The 17,027-nt window shown below is 35.1% G+C and overlaps 1 long non-coding RNA gene across 1 annotated transcript; it reads left to right on the top strand.

Annotated features, from left to right (window-relative positions):
* The first annotated feature begins 225 nt into the window (after positions 1–225).
* Positions 226–6,941, top strand: LOC147584038 (uncharacterized). The gene is made up of 3 exons (XR_015255103.1): positions 226–295; positions 1,849–1,908; positions 6,719–6,941. It is a non-coding gene; the product is annotated as an uncharacterized LOC147584038 (long non-coding RNA).
* The last annotated feature ends 10,086 nt before the right edge of the window (positions 6,942–17,027 follow it).

Raw genomic sequence — 17,027 nt, 5'->3', positions numbered from 1 at the left:
AGATACTGATCACTGACTATATTATTACAAGTCCCAATTTAAAGGCTTTCCCTAGTGTGAGGATAAATGCGTTAGAGAACAAAATGAATATGTCTGGTTATTTGATGTGGTGTGGCCGATGTCCATTTGGTCAGTTGGTGAGACCCAATCCCTGGAATCTTACTGAGGTCTGCTGCTAATGCATGAGCTGTTGGAACACAAATTTTGTTCTTCTTTGGCTTGTCAAAGGTCCAGCGGTCCCCCTGCTCATTTACCTTCACCCGATGTCCAGCAGTGATGAGCTACCTCTCTCCAGGTAGGTTGACCATCCTACACATTTCACCTAAAGAATCATAGGAACTGCGTCCACTGCTCTCACCTTTGCAAAGCCTCTTGTCAGCTTGCCTCCCAGCATCAGCTACCTTCCACCTCTCCCCACAGGGCAGAAACTGACAGCTGGATTACTTTTATACACATGGTGCTGAGAGTGGCTAAGAAGTGCTACCTTCAACTCCCTTCTGCTGCCCCAGGTTGTTGCTGAAAACCCTACAGTGTTGTCTTCTCCATGACCCCTAACAGAAACGATGACAAATGACCCTTTTCTGTCTGTATGCACCTATTATTTCTTCACATTGAACAAGACTTGGTTTAATGATCTCCCCTACCTCCGCCCACCATTTTCTTCCAAATATCTTTCAGCCTGGATAGAATGGGCAACCCACTGCCTTTAGAACATAAAATGATAACATTATGATCTAGACTAGTAAGCGTTGCTCTTGATATACAAAATAGGAGCTAACAGAGTTTAAAAATATATATATTTCATCTATGAAACAATATTATATTCTATATCTTGGCAAAAATAAAAAAAATAAAATTTTGTTTTTCTCTTCATTTCTACTAAACCAGTCTTTATGTCCTACCCTCTGGTTCGCAGGGAGATGATCAGATACATAAAACGGCAGAAGAGAACACATTACATATTTAAAAAGCAGTACTTCCGTTGCATTGATGATTATTGATGCCTTTTATACTACATACGTACTATCTATACAAGTTATTTTATTTTTTTTTAATTTTTTTTTCAACGTTTATTTATTTTTGGGACAGAGAGAGACAGAGCATGAACGGGGGAGGGGCAGAGAGAGAGGGAGACACAGAATCGGAAACAGGCTCCAGGCTCCGAGCCATCAGCCCAGAGCCCGACGCGGGGCTCGAACTCACGGACGGCGAGATCGTGACCTGGCTGAAGTCGGACGCTTAACCGACTGCGCCACCCAGGCGCCCCTACAAGTTATTTTAAAACTCCACTTAACAATAAGTAACCTTATGAACAGGTTACTGTGTGAAATTTTCTGTGCAACGCAGAACACGTTAGTTCAGTTAATCTTTACTCTTTTGATCCCATGTTTAGAGACCAGATGACTATGCCTTACATAAATCACCTCACCTTAGATTGAAGAACTTCTAAGTAATGTGAAGCTGGTATTTAATGTCAATGAGTCTGTCTCCAGAGCTTGTGCTATTAGCCATTATTTTATGTATAGCATTTATATTCATATTGATTCAACATGTATCCCTTAAGTATTACCTATGAAAAACCATTTTGCTAGATATGTTGCTGAGATACCTCTAAAGTTAATTTAACAGACCTTCAAGGAGCTGTTAGTGTAAGGAGTAGTGATGAAACATATAAATAATACATTTCAGGCAACCTATGAATAGTCCCCTAAGAGCTATAGATACATCACGAAATAATTTCTTTCTTCCTTTTTTTGCTTTATGTGTTCTTCCTTCTTCCACTTCCTAATATGTTTTACGTATGTGACCTGTGGAAAATCCATGATCCTTTTACTCTTCTATTTTCAGCAAAGAGAAAGCCAGAATGTCCTGCTCACACAATTGAAGATGTCAAGATCTTGTTTCCAGGTATGAATAAGTGATACCATTGACACCCTGTGGACGCATATTATTTCGAGAAAATGAACATTCACTACCCTCTGGTATTCTTTTCCTTTCAGTGACACTCAACCTGGGGATTGTTCATAATGTTTGCTGAAACTGTAAGGCAGAATTTACTCAGGACTCTCATGATAGGTATAGAAACCACTACAATGCAGTTTTTCAGTAGGGGAGACCAGTTGGGCTTAACTGCAAATACAGTAAGGAAAAAAAAAAAAAAATAGGGCCAAGGACCAGGGCGGGATGTTTGGTGGATAGAAATTACTGAGAGGAAACATCGGGCGTAAAGGGGGATTCTAACTAATCGGATCTAGCAGCATTCTTGCTGAACACAGGCCACCATGATCTGATTTCAACTGAGGATGGTGGGGGATGAGGAATTTGGGCAGATATTGAGGGTGACTAGATATCAAGAGTGGGGATTCTGGCTAAACTGGTTTAGCGTGATTCTTGCTAAAAATCGGGCTCTTGAGGATGTCCCCAAGAATGGGACCCAGCTGAAGAAGAGCTCAGAGGAGCCTGAGTAGAGTTCAGTCAAGGAGAGAGTCCTTGTCATGATCAAATGGCCAATATGCTGAAGTGAATGGAATCCTGCTCTCGATCAGTCCAGTGTAGTGACTAAGAGCACATTGTCTTTCCAGGTTCCAATCCCCTTAGCAATCTCTGACCCTGGGAAATTTCCTTAACCTCTCTATGCCAGTATCTTAGTCTGTAAATGGGGATAACAGTACTCTTTGACTGGGTCAAAAGAGATAAAGAGAAGTAATTTATACACTGTATGCACCGCCTAAAATGCAGTAGGCATATTACTATTATTTTGTTATTATTAGAAATAAGCAACTTTTAATTAAATCATTTGGAAAACATACAGTATAACCAATAAATCTGTTGATGGATCCTATTATAATATAATGCATTTAAAAATGAATTGAAAACCTATTCCTATTTTGGTGGGAATGTTCATTTAAAATAAACAAACAGAGGGGCGCCTGGGTGGCTCAGTCGGTTAAGCGGCCGACTTCGGCTCAGGTCATGATCTCGCGGTCAGTGAGTTCGAGCCCCGCGTCGGGCTCTGTACTGACAGCTCAGAGCCTGGACCCTGTTTCAGATTCTGTGTCTCCCTCTCTCTGACCCTCCCCCGTTCACGCTTTGTCTCTCTCTGTCTCAAAAATAAACGTTAAAATAAAATAAATAAAATAAAATAAAATAAAATAAAATAAAATAAAATAAAATAAAATAAAATAAAAAACAGAGGCACCTAGGCGGCTCAGTCAGTTAATTGCCACATTCTTGATTTTTTGGCTCAAGTCATGATCTTACAGTTCGCGAATGGGAACCCCATGTCAGGCTCTGTGCTGATGGTGCAGAGCCTGCTTGGGATTCTCTCCCCCCTCCACCTCCTCACCCCCATCTCCTTTCTCTATCAAAATAAATGAACAAAATAAAAACATTTTAAAAATTAATAAAAAACCAAAGTTCCAATGTTAAATTAATAATCATTAAATGAGAATGAAATCTTGCCATTCCCAACAATATGGATGGATCTAGAGTGTGTAATGCTAACTGAAATAAGTTAGAGAAAGACAAATACCATACGATTTCACTCATATGTGGAATTTAAAAAACAAAACAAAGAAAGGGAAAAAAAGAGACAAATAAAACAAAACAGTTCGTAACTATAGAGAACAAACTGATAGTCACCAGAGGAGAAGTGAGTGGGGGGATGAAATAGGTGGTGAAATAGGTGATGGTGATGAAAAGTACACTTATTGTGATGAGCACTGAGTAATATATGGAATTGTTGGATCACTATATTGTACATCCATACATAAAATAAAATAAAATAAAATAAAATGAAATAAAATGAAATAAAAATAAATAAAATAAAATAAAATAAAATGAAATAAAAATAAATAAAATAAAATAAAATGAAATAAAAATAAATAAAATAAAATAAAATAAAATAAAATAAAATAAAATAAAATAAAATAAAATAAAATAAAATAAAATATAAAATTCCCTGGGGGATGGGGAAGAATTGCTAAATGAGTTTTGTTTTGTTTTGTTTTGTTTTACTTTTCTACTCATCATCGACTTACTCAACATAGATACATCAGTGCGAATTTTCCTCTACAATTTTTTCAAGATGTATCTAAATGATCCTTTCATTTTAGCAACCGAAATTTGAATCAGCAAAGAATAAAGCATGGTAATTGTTCCAATATGAGCTTTCAGTCAGGTTAAAATTTGGTTAGCAGATGCCATTTGTAAATATCCACAGAGATCTGAACTAAAGTAGAAGAAAAAAAATAATAAACACGGATGAGAACTGAACTATAAGATATTTTATGAGCCTAAAGTTTTCCTAGAGAAGAGCTGTTCTTCTAGTCTTCATTGTTTTTTTTATAATAAAAGTTCTCAATCTAGCTTCTATGATGCTATCTTTAATTATCTTACATAATTTCCAATGAATGATAAAAGCATAAGTAGAACGAAACATTAAGGATTGATTATTCAGAAAGAATTGATTTTTGATGACTGATATAAATTATCATGTGGCTTCTGCTGTGTCCCAGAATTGTTTTTACCCATGTAAATAGAAATTTGAGTCACTTTGACCTTTTGTAATAAGCGAATTATGCTAGACACACAACTGTTCCATCTGCTTCCACATTCAGTTTTAATCAGAACTCCATTTAAATTTTTATTCTTGGCAATCATTGCATGGCAAAACAAAACAACAACAAAAAATAAATAAATAAATACAACAGGAGAAATAAATGAGATGTTGCTTTGCCCCGGCTGATTAAATCATGATTCAAGGTAACATTCAGGTGACATTACAAGTTGTCAGAACAGCAGTGAGCTATACTTTGGAAAGGAAAAAAAAAAAATGTGTGAGGATGTTTATTTATTTCCCCATCCGATACAAGTGACAAGGTTGATATGAGAACACTGGCTTGTCTAGGAAAATATATCACCGTTTAAAGAGTCCTGTTATTAGGCACCGTGGAAGCTCTATCTGGGAGAAGCTTCCCATAGTGCGGGTAATTATCACAGTCCAGCATGCTAATTGCTTTTCGATCAGCAGGCTGTGCTTTCAGTGAATCCTGCTGAGCACTCCTGAACTGCACCTAGACCGCTCCCTAATGAGAACGGTCCTTCTCAGAAGTCTCTGACTTGAATCGGTAGGAAAGCATTATTCCAGGCTTTAAGGTTTGGAAACATTCTAGTCAATAGACTTTTGCTCAACTACTGTATGTTTCAGGCTCATTCTGGAAACCATTACATTCATTCCCCAAGTCTATGAGTAATCACCAAAGGAATCCACGGGAAAGCAATGAGCAGGGGTCAGCCAGGATCTTCTTCCTGTTTGAAGTTAATGTAAATGCAGTTAAACTCAAAATACCATTTGGAGTTTCCATGTGTAGTGAGAGCCTTTTCCATGACACAGTGGACATTTCAGACACCTGGACCTGGATATCAGAATATTGTGAATTGATTTATTTGTGCATGTACGCATGTGCGTATAGATGTATTTTATACTGACCGTGTGTAAACCTTTGCACTTTGTATTGTGTGTAAATCTAATTTAATTTAGAAACCCTATAAATGTGGAATTATTTCATATTTTTAAAACAATAAAACTGACATTGAATAAGAAAAGAAAAGCAAATTTCCAAGGTTATATAGTATGTGTCAATATGAACATTTAAATTCATCCCTCTGTGGTTTCTCTATTCATACTTAGTACAACTCAGTACAAATGTTAAAATTGCAATATGAAAAAAGTATATATATATATACTTTTATATTATATATATATAGAGAGAGAGAGAGACAGAGACAAAGACAGAGACAGAGAGAGGCAGAGAGACAGAGAGAGACAGAGAAAGAGAGACAGAAAAATATATATTCATATATATAAAGAGAGAGAGAGAGACAGACAGAGAAACACTTGACTAATAGAGAATTATATAAAAAAGACTGGAGCTCAAATTTACCAGAACTGTACCTCTTTAATTAAAAAAAAAAGTCAGTGTTCCCCTTAACATGACAAAGTTCAATATAGACAAAGTTATCAAACTTCCAATTAATTAATGAAACCAATTTTATCTTGTCATTGGACTATAAGAAGAAACTAAAAATACTATATACTAATAGCTATTTTATTATATAAAAATTCAGGCACAGGAAGGCAGGATCCATAATGAGACAAACATATGCCACATAGAACCAATATGAGTGTAGCAACTTAGAAGGATAACAAATTTGCATAAAGTTTGAATAAGCAAAATACAATCGTGATTTATCAGGTTGTTGTATTCCTAAAATCTATGTTCAGTTTATATGGAAGCCATAGGTTCGCAAGAAACACAATGTGCAATAAAACATTTCTTTCAAAACTAATTCTTCACTGGCTATCCTGAAGCAGAGGGGGTCTATTCCATGTGCTTGCTACAGGACAGTGGACAAAAGATATATAGAAACATAGTAAATGGTCTTAAAAATCTTCTGTCTGACATTTTGTTGGTCTAATTTAGTCGTTTCACCGTGCCTGTTTTTGAAGTGCAATTCTATGTATGTCTGCGAGTCTGGAAACTAATGAAACCCCATACTATACATTTAATCCATGATTTTGATGGGATTGAATGAATAAAAATTATGTTTTTCCAGAAAATAAATATCTTGACATTTTAATTTTATTTACTTATTTATTTATCTGTCTATTAATCTATTTATTTATTTATTTATTTATTTAATTAATTAATTTTAGAGCACGCGCAAGAGAGCACAAACAGGAGCAGGGAAGAGGGACAGAGGGAAAGAGAGAGAGAATCTTAACCAGACCCCATGCTCAGCATTGAATCTGATGCAGGGCTCGATCCCAGGACCCTGAGATCATGACCTGCGCTGAAATCAAGAGTTAGATGCTCAGCCAACTTAGCCACCCGGGCACCCCTATCTTGACATTTTAAGGAATTAACTCACAAATGAAAAAAGAGGTAATTGTATTGGGACTCTCTGATTAATACCTTGTTTATTATTGAGCTGAATAAGAACACAATATTTAATAATGACACAAAAAGTTATTTTATCTAATATTGTACTCTGACAGAACTTTTTTTTTGTTTGTTTGTTTGTTTTTGGAGAAATGTCCAAATTGGATTATATACGAAAACTTTCAGGAACCATGTGCCAGCAATGGCTAAACCTTTCAGAGGAAACCCATTAACTTTCATTACTTAAAAAAACAAAAAGAAAACAAACAAAAAGACAAAAAAGTCAGATCTCTACACTGTGATAATATGAAGCCAATTAGATTGCCTGCATGCGTTTGTAGGGTATTTTATTCTCTGTCTTTTGCATCATCTTGCTGAAAGAGAAGTTCTATGAGTAATTAACTTCTAAAATGTTAAGCAAATGATCATTAGTGAGATGATAATCATTGAAGCTTTAAAGCTAAATACTTTGCGTTAAACGTGGTGCAATAGTTACTTTAATAATTTTCTACATTTGCTCCATTCACATGATTGTGTAGCAGATGGGTTAGACCTACTCTGTATTCTATGCTTGCGCTCTTCCCATTTTCTCAAGATCCTGAGGAATTCTTAACTAGGTAAGAAATTCATTCACATTCTTAACTCCACCTTCCATGAGTCTACTGTCTCCTTCCTCCTTCCTGTATTTTATGTTGATCTAATGTAATTGCATTAATGTAGACATAAAATCATCTGTATTATTTATTAAAATCCCTCGAGTTTTATGAGCAACTGTAATATTTTAAATAACCTACAATGATTTGTTAAACCATTAATGTTAACCTAATAATAGTCTTTGCATCTTAATTTTTCTATGCAATTTATATTGATAGGTAAATGTCATGTGGTTAAAAGAGATATAATAAAATATGTCATATACATAATATTCCATAAACAACCCATGTGAGGATTAAAGTAGTTAAAGATTTTACATATAAATGTGATTTTTGTAATTCACTTTTCCCACATTCGACATTAGAGCTTATTTTTAAAATTTCTCTCTTTCTAGGAAAATCACCTTTCTCTCTAAAACTGGGTCTTTACTTTTTTCCCTGATGTACCGCATGTAGCATACCTGGGTGTTAATTACATGGGCAGGATTGCCTCAGAATTATATCTGCAATTGTTTTTATGCCTCTATTGCTTTGTATACACTGTTTGTTCACTCTGGAACACATTGCAGATCAACTCTCCCGGAAAACCTACTCTAAGAGATAAACGTCCAAGAGTTTCTTAGGATGTGCTCCGGGCATCTACAATTGTTGGAGGGGAGAAGCAGGAACAGCAAAGGGAAAAGGAGGTGTGATACAGTCTGAAGGAAACCTCCACTGATGCTCTGGCGAGTTCTGAAGCTGGACTATCTCTAGACTTGAGGTTAGTAAGTGGGCTGGTGCAGAGAAAAAAAAAAAAAAAATCCAAATCTCAATTGAATAAGGAAACTGCAAACTCATTTACAGAAACGAAACGTCTAGCCCTTAGATGATGCAAATGTCAGACGATCAAATCTCCTTGTTGGTAGAAATTTAAAAATATTTTCCTGCAGGACCTAGATAAATTGATATAATGAGAGCTGTTAAGCTGCTTCACCTAGCGTCAGACCTGGTTGATTCCCAATAAACACTAGCATTTCTTATTTTACAGAGTAGATATCATGGTTTTTAACTTGTGTTGATTCCTATTATTAACATTATTATCATGGACATCATCATTTTTATATTCTAAATAATATTATCTAAAAGTTTAGCTTTTATGAAAATTGTAGGTACCTTAAATTCAATGTGAAACAGACACACTGCCAGACGAGGGAGTGAGTTACAATGCAGCTGCCTATGTGTAGCTTAGCTATGAATACAACATAGCTATTGATCATACATATAACTCAATTTACGTACATGATGATAGCATTAAAAATGAACGTTAACTGATATTAGATGTTCATCACTTAAAGTCATTTTATGATTCAAAATGGAAATGGAAAAACAAAACAAAAACGCTGTGCTTGCAAAAATTGCTTGTAACAACGCAAACACAATTAAGGGAAGTAAAAATTGCCAAATCCCTGTGAGTAGATCGTAAAAATTATGATAGTTCACTTTCAAAAAATACTCCTTCCTCGATAGAAACAGACATTTTTCCAAAGAAGACATCCAGATGGCTGGCACACACATGAAAAAATACTCAACGTCACTCATCATCTGGGAAACACAAATCAAGACCACAATGAGATACCACCTCACACCTGTCAGAATGGTTAAAATTAACACAAGAAACAATAAGTGTTGGGGAGGAAGATGAAAGGGGAGCCCTCTTACACTGTTGGTGGGAATACTGTCTGGTGCAGCCACTCTAGAAAACACTAGGGAAGTTCGTCAAAAAGTTAAAAATAGAACTACCCTACTACCCAGCAATTGTGCTACTAGGTATTTACCCAAAGGATACAAAAATACTGATTTGCAGGGATACATGCACCTCAATGTTCATAGCAGCATTATCAGTAAATAGCAAAATTATGGAAAGATCCCAAATGTCCATTGGCTGATGAATGGATACAGAAGATGTGGTATGCATATAATGTGATATTACTCAGCCATCAAAAGGAATGAAATCTTGCCATTTACATGACATGCATGGAACTAAAGTGTATTATGTTAAGTGAAATAAATTGGTCAGAAAAAAACAAATACCATATAATTTCATTCATCTGTAGAATTTAAGAAACAAAACAGATGATATGGGAAAGAGAGGGGGCTGGGAGAGAGAGAGAGAGAGAGAGAGAGAGAGAGAGAGAAGGAAATAAACCATAAAGACTTTACAAGAAAAGAAACTGAGGGTTTATGGAGGGAGGTCGGTGGGGGATGGGTTAAATGAGTGATGGGCATTAAGGGGGTCACTTGTTGGGATGAGCACTGGGTGTTGTATGTAAGTGATGAATCACTAAGTTCTACTTGAGAAAACAATATTAAATTACATGTTAAATAATTAGAATTTAAATAAAAAATTGAAAAAAAAATACTGCTTCCTTCATTCTGTTATTTCCTTCTGAAACTGCTCCTTGGAAGAAGGAAGGATTTCTAAATCTTTATATTTTCCTCTCTTTTTCTCTTTTTAATATATATTCTCAGTCGGTTAAGCATCCAACTTTGGGTCAGGTCATCATCTCCTGGTTCATGAGTTCAAGCCCCACGTTGGGCACTGTGCTGACAGCTCAGAGCCTGGAGCCTGCTTAAGAGTCCATGTCTCCCTCTTGCTCTGCCCCTCCCCTGTTTGTGCTCTGTCTCTCTCTGTCTCTCAAAAATAAAACATTAAAAAAATTTAATGTATATTCTTATGTTATTAAGCTTTTAATAAAAATTCCTATGTTCAGTCTTTGAATCACTATTTTCATCCAAAACTGTCAGTTCAGCTGTTCAACCCATCCATTTCATTATTTTTCATTGAGATGATGAAATTTTTAAATTCCAAGATCACCAGAAATATTTATTTAAAAAAATAAGTTGATTTGTTTATTCTGAGAGAGAGAGCACAAGTGGGGAGGGGGGGAGAAAGAGAGAGAGAGAGAGAGAGAGAGAGAGAGAGAATCCCAAGCAGGTTCCACACCACCAGTGCACAGCCTCATCTGGGGCTTGAACTCATGAAGTGTGAGATTGTGACCTGAGCCATTAGTTGGTTGCTTAACTGAGTCACCCAGGTCCCCCATCTCCAGAAGTGTTTCTAATAAAGCTAATACCCTCTCAAAAATTTCTTTTTTACTGTAATTAATTTATTAATTTATTTTTTGTAATTAACTCATTTACTACATCAATTATTTAGTCTTTATCCTGCTTATTGATTCAAACATCCTGTTCAATGATGGTGGGCTCTCTGATTTTATTTATTTATTTATTTATTTATTTATTTATTTATTCATTCATTCATTCATTCCATGTAAGGTCTGATTCTTTGCTATCGGTAGGAGAGGAGCAGATCTTGGTGTTGTTCTGCTAGTGTACCTGCAGGGTGCAAGACTTCCTGTGCCCCTAGCACTCATGAATTTGCAGAGAGCAGCATGTCCTAGGCAGCCCGGTAATGGCGTGTTCTACTTTGGCCCGTGAGCACCCTAAGGGACACAAGCGGGAGAGAGAGATGGGATGACTGACACACTGGCCAGTTGCAATTCTGCTATTAGTTACCCTCTGACTACAGGGGGCTTCCGCCTCCCATCTAGAGTTGTTGCATCAGCTTAGATCTCTTCCGAATGACCTGACTTCCATCATAGTTCCCTCCTCCTTGGTTGGGAGGTCATTCTCTTTGTTTGTCTTGTCATTGCTTTGTTTTATTTTACATTCTCCTGTACCTGTAAAACCTTTTTTCCCCCTTTTATTTATATTCCTTCAAACTCTAAGGAACTATTTCTGACATTTTTTTCTTTTTTTTTAATAAGCTTATGGATTTAGATTTTTTAAATGTTTGTTACTTCGTGAAGTTAATGCAAATATGTTTTACCTTTGATCAGTCAGTAATGACTCAGACTTTATTTGATGCATCTAATAGTAAAACCAGATCCTATTATGTAAACTGATTGGAGACCTTCTGTTTCCTTTAAGATGATAATGAACTTTATTCTTTCACACTATGTTGATAGTACAACGTGCCATTTTATGACTGTAGCTTAATTTATTCATCCAAATTCATAATGTGTTTAGTGGAAATGAATAACACTAATTCAATCAACAAATACTTGAATAGGATTCAATTTTGTAGTTATTTGTCGTGTATGTAGAGTAAATTTGCACTATGGGAAGATCATCACTCAATGTTTAATGTTATTCCATCTTCCTAACCTAAAGCGTTTTGCTTTCAAAACAATAATTTGTTCAATTGCAAACATAAGGATACAAGAGGCACAAAAAAGATAATGTACAGCTGTGATCAATAGCCTAACAACCTAAGACTAGTAGCTATTGAGCCCCTTGAGGACAGAAACAAACTATTACCTCATGGAAACTGTATTTGCCATAAATCATAGTCATTACTCAACATTTATTTGCTTTTACGTCACTATTTTTTCACCCATCTTTTAGCTACCCTTAAGATAATTCAAGAAAAATGTTAGAAATAAATTTAATGTAGCTCTTTGAGAAGAATATTTGATGTAATTGTGGCAATTTTCCCGATAGTTGCATAGTTTTAGTAAAATATCAAATACTATATTCATGGTATCACAGGAGAAACAGAAAACAAAAGGCATGTTACTCAAATCTCGTTTATAAGTACATACATCTACGTCTCTAACTACATACTTTGATATGTAATTTATAATATATTTAACAATTTGTACAAGCATTTGTTCCAATATTTTTAACCTTCAGCAGAAAATTAATCTCCAAATTGTGCTCATTAATCATTTTCACTCATACCCCATGATTTTTACAATAACTATAAAATCATTTAGGTCTTGATATAATCTTATCATATTTGTATCTGGTGTTAGTTCTTACTGACCTGGAGGTCAGTATTTTCGTAAAACCGACACCTTTGTTCTATTATTGGGACTACTGGGGCCTGCAACAAAGTTTACTTTCCAGATCTGAAAACAGGAATCCAGCAAGTTGTTTATTAGTTTTGTGAGGTTACTACTGTTTTGAGAGTGTCTTGGGGTACCTGGCTGGCTCAATCAGACCATGAGACTCTTGATCTCAGGGTCATGAGTTCAAGCACTGTGTTGGGTGTAGGGAGTATTAAAAATGTACATATTTATTAGAAACATTAGAAAACAATTAGAAACACTGGGTCCTGTTTACTTTCGTTGCAGCAACTTTCCCCCCTGATTTTTCTAGAACTAGACTTTGTTTTTGCTGATGTTGTTTTTCACTGCTCCTTGAAAACAATATGTTTAAGCTGCCAATGTGTTGTTTAAATTATATTTGTGAGAAAAAATAATATAGAATATGATATATTCAAGTTTTAGTAATTCTGTTTGTAAGTTCTGTCTGATATACTAGTATTATTAAGTTAATCTCTGTTATATGTAAAAATTCTTTAAATATACTTACACAAGTGTTCATTTCTTAGAAAAATATAATTTGACATATTGGCAAAATGTATTTTTTACATACTACTTATTTTTACTTGGGTTATTCTGGAAATTACTACTATCGCCAGACTCAATCACAATCTCATTTTTGAAATAATGCTTCAATGTCCCAACTTCCAAAAGGATCTCATTTATCATGTGCCTCTTGTAACCTTCAACCCCTGGCTTGCTTCTGAATCCAACCACCAAGATACATTCTTGGTTTAAACAACTTAACTATAAACCACAGTCTTGCTTTCACACAATATACTTCTCTGTAGACTTTTTCAGCTTAATTTTCCTAGGTTAGTTTTACTTCCCTCATTTCATTAAATATACTTTGGAAAATATCACTAGTGCTATCCTGATTTTCAAATCCAATGGGCACATTTGGTTCTTATCTGTCTTGGTCTTTATGAAATATTTAACACTGTTAATCAAGGAGGCAGAAATCTCCCAGGGATGCTGAGAATGTCTCCTTTATCAAAAACAAAGGCCTTTGTGGTTCATCTAAAGGAAAGGCCCCTAAAAAGTTATTACACGTAATTAGGAGGTATAGCTTCTCCTACTTTTCAGCTTTGCTTATCACCAATTCTGCTGCAATAGTATGGGGTCATCCGACAGTAAAATAGATTTTAATATGCTAATTGATGTCACAGGAACTTCTCTAAATGCTGTGAATTCTCTCTGCTAGAGAAAACCCAATAAGAGTGATTTCTGATTTCAAAAATGGCCATATCTGTTTTTGGCGAAGCTGCTGGTAATACAGCTGTGAGCTCCAGGCTTCGTGTGAATTATTTAACACCTAAAATCCCTTTGTGTTTTGTGACAGATAAACTGAATACAATGTCTTTGTACCCATGTGGAGAGTAACAAAACACTAAGAAAAATAATGAAAATAGGATGTTTTATGAATGTTTTTTGGAACACAGAGAGTAATATAAATGTTAATTTTCTGCTTGCATTTGTGATTTGATTGCCTTTTTTAAAAAAACTAATTCCTTTTTTACCTTCTATAGCTTTTTTTTCCTCCTCTGACTTTTAAATTGTTGGTTCAATAGATTACATAGATCAAGTCGATATGCATCTTAGATATTGTATCCAGGGTATTGGAGATTTTACAGCACACTTTTCTCTTTCTTCTTGTATGAAACTTTAAAAAAAAATAATGTTTCAATTTATGTTTGAGAGAGTGAGAGATAGAGACACAGACTACTAGCAGAGGAGGGGCAAAGAGAGGGAGACACAGATCCGAAGCAGGATCCAGGCTCTGAGCTGTCAGCACAGAGCCCGACACGGGGCTCAACCCCACAAACCATGAGATCATGACCTGAGCTGAAGTTGGATGCTTAACCCACTGAGCCACGCAGGCACCCCTCTGTAAAACTTTTTAAATTAGGTAGGTAAAAAAGATATAAAGGATTATGCCTGATAGATACTTGAAGAACAAATACATTGTTTATCATATTTTTTTTGGTGGTAAATGTAAATAATATTTTATTTTCAAAATTCATTCTTGACTGACATGGGGTAAAAGCTATTTAGAATTCTTAGTGAGATTTCCTTCACTGTGGAGTTAAATGAATTAAAAGTTATTCAGGGCAGTTTCCCAGAAATGAGTAGTGAATAGCCAGTGCTTAATCTAGGAGAAATGTCATTAATGCTATTTTTTTCAGAATTATTAATCAAGAAGTTCTAAAAAAAGGAAAATGTAAAGAATTGCAGTCACTTATGGGGTAAACCTAAATGCTGCATGGAGAGATTTGATGTGGGAGAGGATAGAGAACAAGAGAAACTCATGTTGGCATATTTGTTGAATGTATGTATGTGTAATGGATAGTATTCCCTCATATATCAATTCTTTGGAGATTCCCAGATGCTCCATTTTTATTCATTATTATTAATTATTTTAATTTTTTATTAATCATATGCTATTTTTCTTCATTGCACTTCTCATAATCTGGAAAATATTATCTTTTTGCTTATGTGTTCATTGCATATCTTGCTATTTTAATGTGTACTCATAGATATTAGGAATTTAGACTCATTTATTACTCTATCCCAGCACCTATAATGTATAGCACATAGAAAGCAACAAAGGAACATTTCCCGAATGGATGAGTGAAGTGAAGCAGTGAAAGATTTGGATAGAACTTGCACGTTTTCATTGGTCTTAGGAGTTGCAGAAGAAGCCACATTGTCTCTTGGTCTTCAAGATAGATATCAGTAAGCATGAGCATTAAAGAAAATTGAAATCTCAAAACTAAAGCAGAAGCTTAATTAACTCTATGTAACCAAGAATATAAAGAGAAAAGTACAAATAACAAATGTATTTGAGGGGGTCTTTATCACACACACACACACACAAAAGGAATAATTCCACAACTAGTTGAGTGAACAGACCTACAGAGATAAATAGCCATAAATTCCAACTTAGACAAATTTTAATTGTTAACCAAATGAGCCTACTTTGTTGGCATTTCTTAGATATTCTGTTTATTATGCAGAATACTGCTTGTCTATATGTTCTCTGAATACCCATAAGTTACTCTATAGATACCAATGTTCAGACATATACTAGATGAATCAATCACACAGTAAAAGGAGTTAGTGAGATGGCTCAGAAAACATGCTAAGATGTAGATGGGATCCAGAAACCAATTGTTAAGTAGACTTCCTTCCCCTAAAAACAATGGGAAGCCATTAAGTGATTTAATTTTAGAAATAATAAAGTATGGTTTATATATTTTTTAATTTATATTAAAAATATTTTACATTTTGACCGAAGTATAGTAAAAAAATATTGGAAGTAGGCAGACAAACAGTTTAAAGCATCACTAAAATCATCCAATTTAGTGGTAATCATTGTCTGATGTGGAACTTCAGTGGTTGGTGTGGAATGTAAAATATAGAACCCAAAGTTATCTAGGAGGTATAATTGACTAGAATTGGTAAGTGGATGGATGTTGGAAGAGATGACGATGCTTAAGATAGCAGTCAGTGCCATTTAATAAAGTGAAGGCCTCCATATGAGAGTTAAATTTAGTGAAGAAATGTGATAGAGTTTTAGTTTGGACCACTGAGTTTGACTTGCTTGGAGGATAACCATTTGGAGCTGGCCCTCGGAAAAGAAGGAAAGAGGAAGGACAGAAAGAAGGAAGGCAAGTTATCTTTTAGGGTGAATATAGAAAATTTCATCACTGGTAATGATCATTTTATTTAGAAGCAAATCTTGAAATAAAAGGATGATATGTGATGACAGAGAAGAGAGAACGCTTTCTACTTAAAGTCTGGGTAACAAACCGAATAGAAAAAAAAAAAGCAAAAGGATGAAACATGAGGAAATCAGTTACTAAACTGAAATAAGATCTATACTTGAAGGATCTTCATCTTTCTTAGTTTGAAAACTTAGCATAACAGTGTTCAAGTGAACCTCATGTCACAAAACACTTCTGACGGTCAAAGGCAAGGTTAGTTGCACCTGCTTTAAAAATGTGAATAGCAACTGTAAAAAACTTATATTTTAATTAGCAGAAGGGGAAGAAACCACATTTTCCAAATATGTGTTCATATGTATATGTTACTTTTTATTTTGAGAACATTACTCAACAGCTCCCTCATCACCATATATAACATTTATGTATTGCTAACACTGCTAGGCACAGATAATATTGTGGGTTCTTAACATTAAATCTCCTCATAAGAACTTCAATAAACTGGCGAAATCATTATTTACCCTTTATAGATGAAGATAATGAGTCAACAAAGAGGTAGGTACACTATTGAAAGTTCTGGATCTTGATTCAAACCCAGTCTGGCACCAGGACCTGCGCTCTTAACTATTTTGCTATGCTCTCTGTATATAGATTATACTTTATACACTAATCTACAATTTGTAAGTCATTTCATTTTTGAAAGGCATGCTTAAATTCTCTCCGGTCTGTTGCTCACCTCCCAAATCCAGCCCCTTGTTGTATCCAAATTTACAATTA

Source organism: Puma concolor, chromosome A1 (genome assembly GCF_028749965.1).
Source record: "Puma concolor isolate L17-30 chromosome A1, mPumCon1.1.hap2, whole genome shotgun sequence".
In the NCBI taxonomy this organism is placed as follows: Eukaryota; Metazoa; Chordata; class Mammalia; order Carnivora; family Felidae; genus Puma; species Puma concolor.
Note: the sequence above shows the minus strand (reverse complement) of the source record. Positions and strands in the feature narration are given on the sequence as shown.